The 18,240-nt window shown below is 44.9% G+C and overlaps 1 long non-coding RNA gene across 1 annotated transcript; it reads left to right on the top strand.

Annotated features, from left to right (window-relative positions):
• Positions 1–7,347: 7,347 nt before the first annotated feature.
• LOC114427908 (uncharacterized) lies at positions 7,348–14,752 on the top strand. Its single transcript, XR_003669484.1, has 3 exons — positions 7,348–7,410; positions 14,273–14,422; positions 14,716–14,752. It is a non-coding gene; the product is annotated as an uncharacterized LOC114427908 (long non-coding RNA).
• Positions 14,753–18,240: the final 3,488 nt, after the last annotated feature.

The following is an 18,240-nucleotide window of genomic DNA, read 5'->3' as shown; positions in this document are numbered from 1 at the left end:
GGAGCTGTTTGCTACATGCCCACATCAAAATCGTTTAGTCTCCCTAAGCCTCAGCTATTATTCCAAGATCAGACAATTCACCTGCTGTTCAAAGCAATTATCCAGCTGCTGTTCAGGTTAATTCGGCTGCTTTTATGACTGCTTCAGCTTGTGTTCAGAGGAATTCAGCCCTTGTTCTGCCATCCAGCTTCTATTCATATGCATTTAGATGTGTTTTTTCATACTTTTAGAGTTCAAAGCAATCATTCAGATAAGCTTTCAAAGCAATGCTTCAGCTTCTGCAATCAAACTTGCATTTCCTTCAGGAGCCTTTTACAGCAGCGTATCTTCAGCATACATTGACCGATTTCAGCCATTCAACTGTCTCTGTCCCCTTCCTAATGCATCTCCAATGTTTCCCATCCAGGGTGTGTCGTGTCCTCACAGGGTATACCCCGCCTCTCACCCAAAGCTAGCTAGGCTAGGCTCCAGCCCCCCGTGACCCTCCACTGCAGGACAAGCGGGTTAACAGAAGATGGATGGATGGATGTCCAAACTGATGCCTTCAGGCAGAAAACAAGAAGAGAAGCGCGAGAAGAAAGAGCGCCAAGAACGAGAGAAGCACGAGAAGAAAGAGCGCCAAGAACGAGAGAAGCACGAGAAGAAAGAGCGCCAAGAACGAGAGAAGCACGAGAAGAAAGAGCGCCAAGAATGTCAGAAGCACGAGAAGAAAGAGCGCCAAGAACGTGAGAAGCGCGAGAAGAAAGAGCGCCAAGAACGTGAGAAGCGCGAGAAGAAAGAGCGCCAAGAACGAGAGAAGCGCGAGAAGAAAGAGCGCCAAGAACGTGAGAAGCGCGAGAAGAAAGGACAAACGGTGAAGCAGTTTATTGTGAAATCAGACGGCTTGATCACTGGACTGGAAAAGGCCAACGGGACCGTCCTCACAAACGAAAATGAAAATCTCAGAAAGGCTGCCGAAGAACATGCCCTGTGTTCTTCCAAGTGTGAGGAGCTGGCCAACGAGCTCTGCACTCTGAGAAGTGACCTAGAGAAGGCCAAAAAGACCGTCCAGGAGAAGGACAGTAAGATCAGCCAACTGTCAGAGGACAGGTCCTCCTTACAAGATCAGCTGAAACGTGAGCAGGAATCAAGAGAAAGCATTGAGAAACACCTTGATGAGCTCGAGAAACGTAACAGTGAAATTCAATCAGAGCTGGTTAGTAAGGAGAATGTCATCACTGACCTGTTTGCTGAAAACAATCATGTCTGCAACGAACTGGCCAAGAGCAAGGCCAAGTTCAGACAGTTGGAGGAGGGAGAGCTGGAATTTGAGCAAACGCAGAAAAGTTTACAGCAGTCTCTGACTCTTCAGCAAAAAGAGGCTCTAGAGTTAAGGGTAAAGTGTGACCAGCTCAGAAAAGAAAATGAAAACCTCAGAAAGGCTGCCGAAGAACATGCCCAGTGTTCTTCCAAGTGTGAGGAGCTGGCCAACGAGGTCTGCACTCTGAGGAGTGACCTACAGAAGGCCAACAAGACCGTCCAGGAGAAGGACAGTAAGATCAGCCAACTGTCAGAGGACAGGTCCTCCTTACAAGATCAGCTGAAATGTGAGCAGGAAGCAAAAGAACCAGAGGAGCTCAAGCAACATGGCAGCGACCTGATTGCTGAGAGCAAGGATCCCTGCAACCAGCTGTCCAAGAGCAGGGACAAGTACAGACCGTTGGACCCCGAACAGCTGGTAGACATCTTTCTGCCAAAATGGGTAAAATTACAGGAACCTCCAAAAAGAGAACGTGTTGCAGAGACACCAGATAAGAGATTGGACTGGCTGTTCCGCATACACGAGCAGGGCACCCTAGACCCGGACAACCTAAGCGACCAGGAATACGCAGACTACCAGCACGGCTGGGACTACAACGAGAGCGTAGACCACCAGGACCAATACAGCCTGGGCAACCCGAAGATTGGGGATAATTGTGGAAAGGAGACAGGCGAAAGACAGACAGGACGAAAGAAGAAAAAGAAGACACACAGAAGATACTGAAGTAGACCTAAGTCTCTGAATTTAACCTGTTTTTTTTTTTTTCAACAACCACCACTCATGTTCTGTTCTGGTCATTGTGTGTCTGTCATGTCAGTTTATAGTCTCACATTTAGTTTACATTGTTCACCTTGGCTTTTACCACTTTTATGCATGTTTTATCTTGTTTACTGTACTTTTATTATTTTACTTTTAATAAATTTAATTTTTTAATACATGACTGACTCCTGTCTACAGCACTTTGTTCAATGAAAGTTGTTTTTTCAAATGTGCTTTATAAATAAAATTAAAAAACTTGACTTGACCTTGTTTACTTGACCTTATTTTATCTAACAGTGTCCAAGTCCAGTTTGTGGTCCAAGTACATTCCCAAGTAGTAGATACACTGATTAATGGATGGATAACATTTACATGTCAGTGTCAGAGTCTCAAATCTGTGGGGTATTTTATGGTAAACTGAATAGAGTTGGATTTATTGAACATAAACGGACAAATGTATTGCTTGAAATAAATGATTTGCTTGGCTTTGATCATTTGATTTGATTGATTATGTTAATCAGGGATAAAAAATGGTTAGTTTTACTGTTAATTAATCATTAATGTTGCTTTACATGCAGGTTCTCAACTGTAACCTCTAATTTTAATTGATAACAAAATGAGATTTACACATGTATTAATTCATGTTAATTTTTGCTCATTAAGATGTTACATCAATCACTTCTGGTGCATGTGTGCGGGCTTCTATATTATATTTATTCATGTACCAATAACAGAGTAGTTAATTATTCATATCTACTCCACTAGGTGGCAATATAACACCAAAGCTGGTGGAGCTCTGCACCTGCTCCCTTCTCTTTGCAGCCATGCAGCTCCACATTGATGGAGCTTCATCCAGGTCATTTTTGGAGCAGGGCAGCTGGACTTGTTGGAGCTCCTTGAAGAGGTTTTGCTGCTCTGCTCCAAGCAGCTTCATCAGCTCTGCTTTCATCAGAAGCTGCAGAAGCTCCTCATTAACAAGATAAAAGAAAAGAAATGCAGCTATTTAACAGTTTCCTCTCATACACACACACACACTATATATACTCTACATATATATGTAAGACAGGTATTTATTTTGGCCACTAGGTGGCAGCCGTGTAACAGTTTACCCAGACTTAGTGAGCCCCCCGGGACACCGTAGTTTGGGCGCAACCCTCCTGGACAAGCGCCTGCTCACGTTCAGTGTCGCTGTTCTACCTTGAAGGTAAGCTGGGTTGTGTGCTCCAGTGATTTTCGTCGGTTTATGAAGCCTGCTAAAACCGCCTTTACTCTGTTGTATTTTTGTTAAGTACGTAGTTTGGTATCTGGCGGGTCTGAATAGTACGTGATGCCAGTAATGTTTGTTTTATTGGTGGCAGCTGGAGTGGGGTGCGGCCGCTAGCATGTTACTGGCGAGCTGTCGGTGGGTCTGCTAGCAGGCTGTCTATGCAAAGGATGCGGGCAGATATGACTTTATGTTTATGTTTCATCGTTCGTATTTATTTTTGATATATTGTTATATTGTCATCAGAGAGGAAGAACAAGAAACACAGCTGCAGAGGAGGCTAACATCTTAGCAACAGAGTTCTTCATGAAGTCAGATTCGTGGTGAGTACCAACAGAGGGAGAGAGAGAGTCGTGCACATTTACGAGCATGCCGTGTGTGTGTGTGTGTGTGTGTGTGTGTGTGTGTGTGTGTGTGTGTGTATTGGGGCGAACTCCACTCTGCGTGATCCAATCCATCTTTATTTATAGAGCACTTTTAAAAACAACAAAGGTCAGCCAAAGAGCTGTACACAGCCTATCAAGTGTAGAATAAATTACTAATAAATAAAATAAAATGAAATAATATAAAGTCTAAATTTGATAAAGCACAGGAATATACAACAGTACAATAAAAACACCAGTCAGGTGTAAGAGCAATAAAACAAATAAAAGTCAACAACTCAGAGTTAAAAGCCAGAGTAAAAAGATGTGTTTTAAGTGATGACTTAAAAGCCATAAAAGAATCCATCTGTCTACGGTGCAAAGGCAATTCGTTCCACAGTTTAGGAGCCGCGACAGAGAAGGAACGGTTCCCCCTGAGTTTTCTCTGGGTTTTTGGGACGACCAAGAGAGACTGGTCAGCTGACCTGAGACAGCGAGCAGGGCAGTAGAGCTGGAGCATGTCAGGCATGAAGGGATTTAAAAACAAATAAGACAATTTTAAAATCAATGCCAAAACGAATCGGGAGCCAGTGCAATGACTTTGTGATACAGAGACCAGATGAAGTGTAAACCCAGGGACTGTAGAGACGGTGGAGCTCTCTGTGACGGTACATTGATGGTTAGACTCAAAGAAAACGCTGGGAGGAAGCAGTTGTCTACTTAAAGGTACAGTAGATGGTTTTATTTGGCTGATGATCTGTTGTTTGCCATATCTGCGATGGACATGAGGAGAAGGGTTACAGGCTGGAATTAGTAGATCTGATTCCAGAATGGGAAAATAAGCGTTTACTTCTGTATGTAACACAGGTGTTTAACAACCTGTTAAAATCCACCAGTATGCAGGAAATGGCTTCTAGTAAATGAAAAACCTTCTGGGGGACCACCCCCAGACCCCCTTCTGTCCTATAATAATGGTAATCATAATAATAATAATTAGATGCCCCAAGTCACATTTTTAAACTGGAACCCCAGTTTGAAATGATGCGATGGTTTCTGGGGTAACAGGTAGGGAACTCAAATGTTTTGAATATAAAATGATGCATCTGGACTTTTGGCTCAGCCTTTATCCGTAAAACACAAACAACTAAGAAGCATATGGAGTATCATTCTTTGTGGAGCCTCAGGTCCAAAGCTTCCAGCTTTTCAATTGAAACTGAACACTGCTGATGACTGTATAATTCTATACAACCAATGGGTTAATAATCACATGCATAATAATCAGCTTTGTAAATGTTTAATTTCAACACATCAAGCTATTGTTGCATTATTACATGAGTCTGTGAAGATGCACTCACTGCATGTCAGTGACACAGCTCCTATCAGATTTTTTCTTATGTTTGGAGTGAGGTTGTTCTCGCTGCTCCTGTCTGTGAGCGCCTGCAGCTCCTCTCTGTGTGCAGACTCGTCACCATTCCTAATCAACCCCACCACTGTTGTGTCGTCTGCTCATGTGATGACCATGCTGGTGTCCTGTGATGGGGTGTAGATCCTTAAAGGTTGAACATATGTAGTTTTTAATTTTCATATTATAATCATGTTGATGAAGATTCTCAGTCATCCAGGTCATCATACGTAGAGCAGAGTAGAGTTTTCTTGAAGACGTTTCTCTGCTCATCCAAGCAGCTTCATCAGTTCTGACTGGTGGTGGGAAACATGGTTTATATGTGGTTGCAGACCTCAGTGGGTGGGTCTGGGTAAAATTTAAATAAACAAACACTTGCTGTGTGTCTGTGCAAACTTCCTGGGAATGGATGGAATCACTGCATTGTATGTGGTAGAAAGATGATGTCTGAAGCCACTGCCTCTGTTAAGGGAAGGTTCTTCCAGCTTCACGTAGATGCTTCCTGACTCCCATTTCAAACCACCTTTCCTCCCTGTCTAAAATGTGGACATTGTTGTCCTCAAAGGAGTGTCCTTTGTCTTTGAGGTGGAGGTGAACAGCTGAGTCTTGTGCTGAGCCATTCTTCTGTGGAGTGGTTGTTTAGTTTCTCCAATGTACAGATCAGAGCATTCCTCACTGCACTGGACTGCATATATCACATTGCTGTGTTTCTCCCTGGGAGTCTGATCCTTCAGGTGAACCAGTCTCTGTCTCAGTGTTGTCATAGGTTTGAAATGGACCGGGATGTGATGGTTGTTGAAGATCCTGCGGAGTTTCTCTGATACTCCTGACACATATGGAATGGAGATGTTCTTCCTCCGCCTGGTGTCGTCCTTCTTCTTGTTGTTGGGGGGTCTTGTTTTTGTGGCTTTGATGAGTGCCCACTTGGGGTAGCCACAGGTCTGCAGGGCCTTCCTGATGTGGTGTTGCTCCTTCTTCTTCCCCTCTGAGCTGGTGGGTACAGTTTGTGCTCTGTGCTGCAGGGTCCTGATGACTCCCAGTTTGTGTTCCAGTGGGTGGTGTGAATCAAACAACAGGTACTGGTCCGTGTGTGTGGGTTTCCTGTACACTTCCACATTGAGGCTCCTGTCCTCCTCAATATGTACTGTGCAGTCCAAGAAGGCCAGATTGTTGTCCCCGGTGTCCCGCGATACAAGTCACCAAACACAGAAGCTAACTCTCTGCACAGCTAACTAGCCGAGTGACAACACTTCAGTCATTATAAACTATCCGCCATTACATTACGGTGCTAACTTGCAAATTAGGTATTTATCTTGACCTGAGCCGCGGCCGGACTTCTACCCAGTTTGCTCGCCGTTTATGTTGTTGTCTTCTTCTTCTTCTTCTAGTTTATTGGCAAGTGGCATCCTACCCCTGTGCATTACCACCCATACTATACTGCAGTGTGGGCCTGAGTGGAGAGAGCGAAACAAAACAGCTAAATCCTAAAAACTAAGCCTGTTTAGGTAACTTAGCAAATATCTCCAAGGTTTCCCTTTTAGAATAGATGGTATCTGAATTCATTCATGCTGCTTTCCTTAGCTTCCTCCCTCTGGAACTTGTTTCTTTCTGTTGTGTGTGCTGGACATATGCAGAACACATGAGGGACTGTTTCTTCTTCAGTACAATCCTCCAGAGCCCTGATGTATGTTTACCTGTTCGTTTCAGTGTTTGTTTAACCCAGTGTGTCCAAGTCTGAGTCTTTTAATGCATCTTTCTTCTCTCATACTGCCCCCTGCTGGTCTAATTCTGCCTGCTTCCCTTTGAACTGAGTATAAATGTCTTCTTGTTAGTTAGTTACTTAGATAGTTACTTAGATAGTTGAACCAGTGTGATGGTCTGCCTCAGACAGACCGGACCAAAGCAGCAGTACAGCTTCAGGCAGCCTTAAACATAGTGTGTAGAGGCTGACGTGGCCTCAGCACAGGACATGTTTTAGCATAGCTGAGCTGCTGTAATGTTACTGTTGCTGTTAGACGTGCTTTGAGGTAGCTGACACTGTTAGCAGTATTTAAATTGCAATATTAAAATAGTGGAAATGAGTTGAATGTGTTTTTTGTGTAGGTCCTGGAGCAGAAGATGATCCAGCTGAATGAAGTGTAGAGTGAATCAGCAGTGATGCAGGTATGTGCGGTTTGAGTATGTTGTGTAACTGAGTAGAAATGTCGTCCTGAAGTCCCACAGTTAATGTGTTGTTGTTGTTGTGTTTATGCCACAGGCCCTGTGTGTGATGATAACAGAAGCTCGACAGCCAGTGTCAGGACACACAGCAGCTGACCCTCAGGTCATGGTTTGTCAGTGTCAGTGTGTTGTGTTGCTAAATATTTCCCATTCACAAATAGTTTGTGAGGTTAGGTAGTTGTTTAATAAATGTCCAAAGGTCTTAGAAGCTCATGTGATGAGTTATAAAGATTTTGAAGAAGTGTGCAGTTGTCTGTGTGTGTGTGTGGAGAGGGAAGCAGTGAGTCGGGTCACTGTGTGTTCATTACGCATGGAGCCAGATGAATTTTGAATAGACGTAAATATGTTGACAATCAGAGTTTATGTTGCTACTGATTAGATTATGATTTGAATTGTTTTTATGGATAGAATGTACGGATTGTATAGAATGAATGGATGGCTCCTCCCTGGCAATCAGCTCTAAAACACCTGCAGACAGGCGGGGCGAGGTGTGTGCAGGAGGAGGAAGGCAGGAGGAGAGATCCGGTTTTGTTGCCGTGATTTGATTTGATTAGTTCTTATTTTGAATTTCTTTTTTGGTGAGAAAATTATTTTTTTGTCACAAACCTCCTCCAAACAAAGGGCCTAACCACTGGCTGTGACACATGGGATGAAAAGAGTCTCTGGCTAATGTGTTGAGTGGTGTTTGTGTGATGAAGGCCAGCCAGAGGTTTGCAGTGTGAACGAAGGCGGAGATTTCATATGTACAACACAGTCGGCGGTTGGTGAGTGTAATGTAGCTGTGTAGTTGTAGACATTTGTGTGTCTGCATGTGTCTGCAGGCTGGATTTATGCCGAGCTGCTGTCTGGGCCTGTGACCCATCAGAAGCAGCTGTATAGAAGCTAGGAAGCGTTCCAGTAAGAGGTACCGGAGGAGCTCAGAGAGGTTCCTGGTGAGGGAGGCCCGTCAGCACGTTGCTGCACCTGTGTCATACAGAGCAACATCGGCACCTGGACGCACCGGGTCAGTTCAGACAAGCAACGGGCCAAATGGGTCCATGTCAGTGAATGATACTGTTCATGTTTCAAGTAGAACCAGAGGACGAAAGAGAAACATTGTGATGTGGAGTTGTGTAGTGTTGTTGTGACGGGTCCTGTTGGAGTGGGACCAGTGATCCTGTTTGTTGGTGATGACACGTTGTGATGTGTTATAAACTGATAGTGTTTGGTTGGTTTGACAGGAGCTGAGGCTGCTGCCTGTCAACCAGAGCGACAGGCATGTGCGGATGCAGGTGTTGTGTAACTGTTGTGTGTGTGTGTAGTTTATGTGATTAATGAGACGGTGTTGTGTGTTGTTTTTGACGTTGTGTTTTGTTCCTGAAGGTCCTACGAGGTGTTTCCTGTCGGTGTGGTAAATGGGCTGTTAGAGAGCAGCGGGTCATGCTGTGATGTGTCTGTGTGCGGTCATGTAGTTGAGAAGGTTGTGGCATGTGTTCATTTTGTGTGTGTGTTTTCTGCGGGTGTGTGCTGAGCTGCAGCAGGGTGCTGTGAGTGAGCAGAGTGTACCAGTGTTAACAGGTATGTTTTTGTATATATATATATATATAATATATTGTATTGTTATTTAATGGAATATATACAAAGGTGAACAGAGGCACTTCCAGCAGCCATCACTCCTGTGTTGTAATTAGGTTTGGGCGATATTGGCCAAAGAATGAGTCACGATTATTTATGGCATTTAGCTGATAATGATTACACATCAGTGATTATTTAAGGTTAAAAAAATGTCTGTGCAAACAGACCTGCTAACCTGTGGCTGGAATACGTCCCACGCTAGTGCATGTTTTCACTCATACTGTAGAACAGCAGCAGAAAAAACAAACAAACTGGACAATTTCACATGTAACTGTGTGTTTGTGCAAATCAACCTGCGTTACGTTAGGTTGGTTGTAAGGAGCATAATACTAAACATGTCGCGGATTCTCGGCCGAGTGGAATTCTTTCCAATATCTGCTGGAGGAGGCCTCGCTGTAGCTGGCGTTGTGACCTCGTCACGCTTTCTTCGCCTTTCTTCGTGCTCCAGCTTATGGTGACAGACGTTGAGCCTCTGTTAGAATGTCCTGCTCCGCGTCATTTAACTGAACACCACCGCCTTCTGCCATTATTGTGATTTATTATTGTGGGCTTACATGTGTGCACTTGCAGGGGAGAGTACGTCACACAAAAATGCATCATCATGACAAGGCACTAATTGCAGTAATTGATGAGTGGTAAATATAGTAATCGGTGACAATTTTTCTGACGATTAATCGCACACGATCAGATTTTGGCACAAGCGTCGTCCTAATGGTGCATTGTGTTAGCCGATTGTGTTAAAAAGGCTAATTGATGATTAGAACAGTGCTGTGAGATGATGTTAGCACAGCTGAGTAATGCTGATCAGAGAAGCTCTAGAAGTGGCTCGGTGACCCCAAACTTTTGAATGGTAGTGTCCACACATGATGTCATCATGGTGCATGTGTAATGAGATGTGTAGCATTGGAGATCAGATATTTCCCCCTCTGTGCAACACAGGAGGAAGATGTAGCATCCTCTTTGTCAAATCTTCTTTGTTCATATTCAAATTCAAATGGCCTGCAGACTTTAAAACAGTTTATGTGGGTTGTCTGATTCACATCTGTCCTATAAATACTGCTGGGAGAGTTTCCTAAGAACAACATTTTGGTGCATTTGTCTCTTCTTCTTTTTAAAGAATTCCATGTTTTTTCTCTATATTTGGCTTCATCAGTGCCCTCTGGTGGCCGCGTGTTGGTATTGTCAAATAGCTGCAAGTATCAGACTCAGAATTCCTTTATTTATCCCTGAGGGGAAATTCTTTTTTGTTACAGACAAAGAAATCAAAGATAAATTGAAGTTTGAAATAGAAATATATAATAATCTAAATACCTAGACAGCATTTAAATCCCTGAGTTGTATCTAAAGAAGAAGACACATATTTACTACTGTATAAAAACCTTTACATAGTAAAGAGCAGGACATGAATGTACCAGTATGAATGTACAGTGTCTGAGTGACTGTCACAGTTCAGAGTTCAGTAGTTTGATTGACAGGCAGGAATGACTTCCTGTGTCTCTCAGTGGTGCATCGTGGGAGTCGGAGTCTGCTGCTGAACGAGCTCCTGTAGCTGGTCAGCACAGTGTGGAGCGGGTGAGAGGGACAGTCCAGTATAGTCTTTATTTTGGACCACGTCCTCCTCTGGCACACCTCTGTCAGAGAGTCCAGGTCCTGTCCTACAACATGGCCTTATGTGATAGACGTGTGTGCCGCGTCTCCTTGGAGACTCTGAGACCAGTTTAATGTTCCAATCCAATCCAATCCATCTTTATTTATAGAGCACCTTTTAAAAGACAACAGGGTCAGCCAAAGTGCTGTACACATCCTACCAAGCATAGAATAATTGACTAATAAAATAGAATAAAATGAAATAAAATAAATATAAGTTGATAAAACATAGGAATATACAACCATACAATAAAAGCACCAGTCAGGGGTAAGAACAATAAAACAAGTAAAAGTCAACAACTCAAACAGAGTTAAAAGCCAGAGTAAAAAGATATGTTTTAAGTGATGACTTAAAAACCATAAAAGAATCCATCTGTCTACGGTGCAAAGGCAGTTTGTTCCACAGTTTCGGACCTGCGACAGAGAAGGAACGGTCCCCCCTGCGTTTTCTCTGTGTTTTTGGGACGACCAGGAGAGACTGGTCAGCTGACCTTAGAGAGCGAGCAGGGCAGTGGGGCTGGAGCATGTCTGACATGTACTGAGGGGCGAGACCATGAAGGGATTTAAAAACAAATAAGAGAATTTTAAAATCAATGCGAAAAGGAATCGGGAGCCAGTGCAATGACTTTAAAATCGGAGTAATGTGCTCACGTTCCTTAGCCCCAGTTAAAAGCCGTGCAGCAGCATTCTGTACAAGCTGCAGTCGTGCAAGTGAAGCCTGGCTGAGCCCATAATGAAGTGCGTTGCAGTAATCTAACCGATTCGTAATAAAAGCATGAATTAAAATCTCAAAGTGATGCCGAGAAAGGAACGGTTTGGCTTTGGCCAGTTGCCTCAATTGAAAAAAAGCTCGCTTTGACAGCTGCACTGACCTGAGCATCAAGTTTCAGGTTGGAATCCAATTTTACACCCAGATTTGTCACTGTGGACTTTTGATATTGTGTCAGGACACCCAAATCTATATCAGCAGCAGAGGCATCACTGGGCCCAAACAGTATGACCTCTGTCTTAGTGTCGTTAAAATGAAGCAGATTTGCTGACAGCCAGGATTTAATTTCCTCAACACAGTCTAAGAGTTTTTGAACAGAATGAGTTTGGTTTTGTTTTAAGGGCATGTAGATTTGAGAATCGTCCGCATAAAAATGGAAAGAGACACCATGTTTACGGAGAATGGACCCGAGAGGAAGGAGGTATAGGGAGAAGAGGAGTGGGGCCAGAATAGAGCCTTGGGCCACTCCACAGGTGAGAGGGGCAGCAGAGGACTCAGCAGACCCCACACGGACATTAAAACTTCTCCCTGTCAGGTATGACCTAAACCACTGTAACGCACTGCCCTGGATTCCCACACAGTCTTTCAATCGAGACAGGAGGATGTCATGGTCCACTGTGTCGAAGGCCGCAGTGAGGTCGAGCAGGACCAGGATGACACAGTGGCCAGAGTCTGTGGCTAAAAGAACATCATTAAAAACCTTCAGTAGTGCAGTTTCTGTGCTGTGCTGTTTTAAAACCTGACTGGAACACCTCAAAGATTTTTTGTTCATCTAAAAACCCATTCAACTGACTAAAAACAACTTTTTCTAAAATCTTTGAGATAAAAGGGAGTTTTGAAATCGGCCTAAAATTTGAGAGGACAGAAATGTCCAGACCAGGCTTCTTGATTAAAGGCTGCACCACGGCATGCTTAAAACCATCAGGGACCGTACCATTTATCAGACTGCTGTTTATAATATTGAGCACATCTGGAGCTACTGTTGGAAAAACCTCTTTAAAGAGACGGGGTGGAAGGAGATCCTTAGGGGAACCAGAGGGCTTCATATGACCAACAATGTTCTTTAACAGAGGAAGACCAACAGGCTCAAATTGGTCTAATACAGCAGGGGGCGTGATCGGGTTTGATGGGTTAGATAAAGGGGGGTGTATGAGGGCTCTGGTGCTCTCAACCTTGCTAATAAAAAAGTGCAAAAATGCCTCACATAATTCATCAGAAGCTTCCAAGCAGGCTGTTTTGGGAGCATTAATAACATTGTTGATGGTTTTAAACAGAACACGGGGATTATTACAGTTGGAAGCAATAATGTCAGAGAAATATTTAGTTCTTTCAGTTTTTACAGTTTTCTGATAGTTGCGCCAGCTGTCTTTTAAAATTTGAAAGGACACCTGTAGCCTGTCCTTTTTCCACTTTCTCTCCGCTTTTCTACATTCACGCCTGGCTGCGCGTGTGACGTCATTCAGCCAGGGCTCAGGACTAGGTTTTGCATGCCTAGTTTTCACCGGAGCCACAGAGTCTAAAATAGACAGGCATTTAGAATTAAAACAAGAAAAGAGTGCCTCTACGTCTGCGGTACAAGGATCGGCAGCGGAGGTTTGACTGAAAGAAGCGGAGAATTGAGAAGCAGTGGAGGATGTAACGACCCGGTGGCGCTGCGCAGGAGCGCACGGCTTTTTGACCACAGGACATGGGAGCAGAAAGTCAAAGACCACAGGCATATGATCTGAAAACGATGCATCGTACACCTCTAAGTTTGCAACAGAAAAACCATGAGTCAGCACTAAGTCCAGAGTGTGTCCGTGCTGTTGAGTGGGGCCAACGACACACTGTACAAGATTAAAAGAGTCAATGATATTTAAAAAGTCTTTGGCCAGTGGTTTGTCCGGACAGCAGACATGAATATTAAAATCACCAAGAATTAAAACACGGTCGTAATTTGGCATAATTTCAGCCAAGAAATCAGAGAAATCTCCCAAGAAGTCTTTGCTGTATTTTGGTGGTCTGTAAATAACAGCGTATAGCACTGGGAGAGACGGGCCCAGCTCAAACACATCGACTTCAAAGCTGGAGTAAGACGATGTCGGAGTGAGTTGTTTACAGATATATTTATCTTTGTAAACAGTCGCTATGCCGCCCCCGCGGCCAGTTGTCCGAGGGGAGTTGAAGAATGTGCAGTCGGACGGTAAAAGTTCGCAGAGAGCGCTCGACTCACCGACAGACATCCAGGTCTCCGTGATGCAGAGGAAGTCCAGCTCATTTGTAGTAAAGAAATCCTTTAAAATGAAAGTCTTGTTGGCTAGCGATCTAGCATTCACGAGGGCCACCCTGACAGCGGCAGGCTCCAGTGCCGCTGCCGCCGGTGGAGCACGAGGAAGAGGCCGCAGATTGTGGAGGTTCACCCCGCGCCGGACCAGGCGACAGGGAAGACGGCGATTCACTGGCCCTCCATCCAAGCCGACCACAGGGAAGAGGCTAGATTTGATCGGGTCTCGGGAGCGCCAGGGCACAAAACGGCGATCTGACGGTGGAATCATCACGATATTCTCCGCACGAGAGAGTGACAAGCTGGCCTTCAGCTTCACCATCCTTCCGCTGCGTTTTCCACGGCGTCCACGTCTCCTACGTACAGGTGGAGCCGGCGTGCGGCACAGGTAAGCTGGTATGACAGAGAGTAATGGAGGGCAGGTTTTCTGTCCATCCTGACGAAATTCAGCAAAGTTTTCAACAAATGATCGCAGATTTAGAAGCGTTTGTCGATCATAGACGTACAGCGAGTCAACATTTAGAGTGACAAAAGATAAAAACAGCATAAAAACAATCAAAGCTCGGAGAGACAGACAGCCGGCTACACACACTGGCGCCATCTTGGAGAATGGCTACAGATCAAAATGGTGTTAATGTTTACAGACAATGAGGAAGTGAACTCTGATCGCAGGCGTTTGCAGTGTCGGTCCTCTGAGGGTCAGACGGAGGGACCTGAACGGACCGTGGTCTGCTGCCTGTGGAGATGAAGGTGGAGGAGAAGCTGGAGGTGAAGGTGGAGCTGCTGAAGTTCTGCTTGGCAGTCTTTAACACCGTGTTTCTGGTGAGTCCATCTTCACATCCTTCAATAAGCTCAGAGGCCTTTTTCATCCAGGAGGTCTGAGAAAAGATTCCTCTGGATTAATCAGTCAGAGTCCTTCTGATCATCACGGATACATTTTCAATGTGTTCTTTTTCTGTTTCTTTTCGTTTGTTTTGAATTGCTGATGTCAGCTGGTTTATTTAGTAGTTTCCTCTTTGAAGCCAACAGTAGGAATAGATGTTCACTTTAACAGTAAAGCACAGTCTGAACAGTGATGATGCTCAGAGCCTTGTCTTGACCTTTGACCTCTGTAGTTTGTGGGTCTGAGTGCGGCCGGCTGTGCGATCTGGATCCTGTTCGACAGAGGAAGCTTCCTGAACTCCCTCCCCTCCGGTAAAGACTGCAGCTTTAAAGGATCAGCCCAACATTTACAAAGAGGACGCTGCTTTAGCCTAGCTTAGCACAAAGACTGTAAACAAGGGGGAACTGTTAGCATAGCTCAATGACACTGTGTGTGTGTGTCTGTCTGTCTCTGTGTGTGTGTCTCTGTCTCTGTGTCTCTGTGTGTGCAGAGGAGCTGCAGGTGGTGTCCGTGGGCCTGCTGGTGATCGGTGGTGTTGGCGGTCAGCGTGGCAGCGACCTGTGAGATCAGGTTCCTGCTGCTGACGGTGAGTCAGCGTAACGTCTGATGCTGCATTCAGGTCACGTGGGAAAATGCTGCGACCACATCCAGGGCTCAGTCAGGTGTTTTTTACCTGTGTCCCTCGGCTGATGTGTGGTGGGTTTCTTGAAAGAACACTGTGAGAAATAAAATCCAGTTTTGTTTCTTAGTGCTGCCCCCTGCTGGTACCCTGTGCTATTATTACACAGACACTGGCACACACTGACACACAGACACACACACTGACACACACTAAAACACACACTGACACTGTGACTGACTCACAGGGCGGCTGCTGTGGCAGAACCGGTGCTGCTGATTGGCTGAGCAACACCTACATCCAGAGCCTGAACCTGACGAGTCCAGACGTGCTTCCGTGTTCCTGCTTTCACTCGTTTCAGCGCAGCGTCAACTCTTCCTGGTGCTCCGAGCTGCTGAACCTCACTCTGATTGGCCAAGGGAGCGGCACGAGCTCGCTCCTGAGGGGGCGCCGGCGGCTCTAAACCTGCTGTGTTTCATATCGCTGGTGTGATGTGATGTTTTACCCATGATGCTGCTGGGTTTGTGGTTTTCAGGGCTGCAGTCAGACGTTCAGTGATTGGCTGCAGGAGAACTCCCTGACCATCATCGCCATGGACGTCGCCCTGCAGTTACTGCAGGTAGTAACACTGCACTGCCTGCAGAGGGTGCAAACACACCTTTGTCACAGTCTGAGGGTTTTTATGTGTCTTCACTGAGTCACCAGCAGATCACTTTGACGTGTCAGCACTTCCTGTCTGCTTCTGATTGGATGGTTTTGAATCAACATGGCTGCCTGTTTGTGGTTATATGACATAAATATTTATTAAGGGTGAAGAAGAAGGAAGATCAGCGCAGCTCTGTATCTGTTAGTAGATGAGGTACTGAGGTAGGTACTGAGACCAAGCAGCACAAACTGCAGTTCCTCCAGTGTCCACTAGACGCTGTCTCATACAGTGAGTCTGGATGGTAACCTTATGTTACTCTAGCTCCATCACACTGAGTGTTTCCGCCTCTCTGCAGGTGGTGCTGTTCGTCATGGCGGTGTATCTGTACCGTGCATTTGGAGAAGGCCGCGCTCTGAAACGGACCGATCTGCTGGCTGGCAGAGACCACGCCCCCACCGATGACCTGGGGGAGCTGAACTACGCCTACAATGACCAGGTTGGAGCTTACATAGACCCCCATCACCTGCCTTATCACCACGATGACCACGGCCAGGTGTATGTGGACCAAGTGCAGAGCTACTAACCTGCTACAAACATTATAGGCTCAGGTTCTGGTTCTGGAAACATGAGCCTCCAACCAGCCTGCGGTCTTATACCCTCTGTTATCCAACAGACACAGCTTCTCAGAATACACACACACATCTTAGAGCAGGCACAGGCACAATCATATTTCACAGTAACATATCATGGATGAGATCATCGGAGTGACATCACATATATGTCCATAGTAAGACATCTATAAACACACCAACACCTGTGTGGAAAACAACGAACGATGGCAAAAACACAGCTAACACTACACAACCAATACTAAAACAACACAACTGGGGAGATGACGTACACAGGCAGGCTAAGTCTATACGTGTGAAGCTTGAAATTTGTAGGAGGAGAGAAATTTGGCAGATGACCCTGGTTGAAGGGCTCTCTCATAGACTCCCATGTTAAAAATCACACAGAAACTGCTTAATATTTGAAAAACTATAGTCTTTTGAAAAAAATAACATTAATTTAGCTTAATGAGGCAGGCAGAGCTGTTACCATATTTGGCAACCATATGGCATTTGGCTGCATTTGGCAGCCATATTTGTAGTCTTTATCAGACTTTAAGCATTATATCTGTCATATTGATCATCCTTCAGCTGTGTAGTATTTGGCTGCTTCTTTATCAATCGTTACGCATGATATCTGCCATATTCATTGCTATGGAGCTGTTTGCTACATGTCCACATCGCATATACTGTGTTGTAGAGCAACATCTTGTGATTCTGGCTGTGTCCATACTTTTTGTCTGAAGGCTTCGGTTTGGACAAAAGCAGCAGTTGTTTAGAGGGTGTTTTTACATCAGAAATGCATTAGGAGGGGGACAGAGAGAGCTGCAGTTAGGGGCAGTTGAGAAACATTCAGGTTGCCATGGATACAGGCAGGCAGGGCTGTTACCGTGGTGACAGGCTGACAGGGGTACCTTTGATGACTCAGAGATCAAAGGCATACCAAAGTTATATAAAGGTACACCTTTGTGCAATAAAGGTGTTGGTGGACAGTTTCAAGGAGAGACACAGCAGGAGATTTTGGAGAGTTCGTGGAAACGAACCTGCCTAAAGTGCAAAGGAAAATAATCAAACTGATTACTGGACTAAACTCGGAGAAGAGAAGGATCAGAGAGGAAGAACGAAACACAGCTGCAGAGGAGGCTAACATCTTTTACACATTTCTTCATACAGTCAGATTCGTGGTGAGTACCAACAGTAGTGAGTGATAAGTGCAACTTCTTCATGTTTATTTAAAGAGAGAGTTGTGCGCATTTATGCACATGCCGTGTTTGTGTGTAAGTGTGTAAGGGCGAACTCCATTCCGCGTGATAGAGAGACCAGAGAAGTGTAAACCCAGGGACTGTAGAGACGGTAGAGCTCCTGGTGACGTTAAACCAAACTGTTTTGCCTGTAGAGCCAGCTGTTCGGGGAGAGTGCCGGTCTTTTTGCTCATTCATGGTGAAGTGACTGGACCAGAGCAAACCTATTTTCTAAGTCGCTGCCATTTCCACATCTTTTACAGGATCAACATGAAATTGCAGACATTTGTAGAGCAAACACTTGTGATGCTCACGGTTTTTAAATTGTTGAGTGTTTTGGTTTGGACACACCAAGCAGTTGTTCAGAGGGTGCAACCCCTATTAAAATACATGGGATCTGCCCTGAGAGGAGTAACAGGAGGCTGACACACCTCTCTCTCCAACATTAATTAGGCTTAATTAGGCAGGCAGAGCGGTTACCATGGTGACAGGCTGTCAAGAAGCATACAAAGCAGCCATATTTGTAGTCTTTATCAGACTTTAAGCATTATATGTGTCATATTGATCATCCTTCAGCTGTATAGTATCACTAGTATTACGGCTACTTCTTTATCAATCATTACACATGATATCTGCCATATTC

The sequence above is a fragment of the Parambassis ranga genome, chromosome 22, assembly GCF_900634625.1.
Source record: "Parambassis ranga chromosome 22, fParRan2.1, whole genome shotgun sequence".
NCBI classification, from domain to species: domain Eukaryota; kingdom Metazoa; phylum Chordata; class Actinopteri; family Ambassidae; genus Parambassis; species Parambassis ranga.
This window is presented reverse-complemented; position numbering and strand designations above follow the sequence as displayed.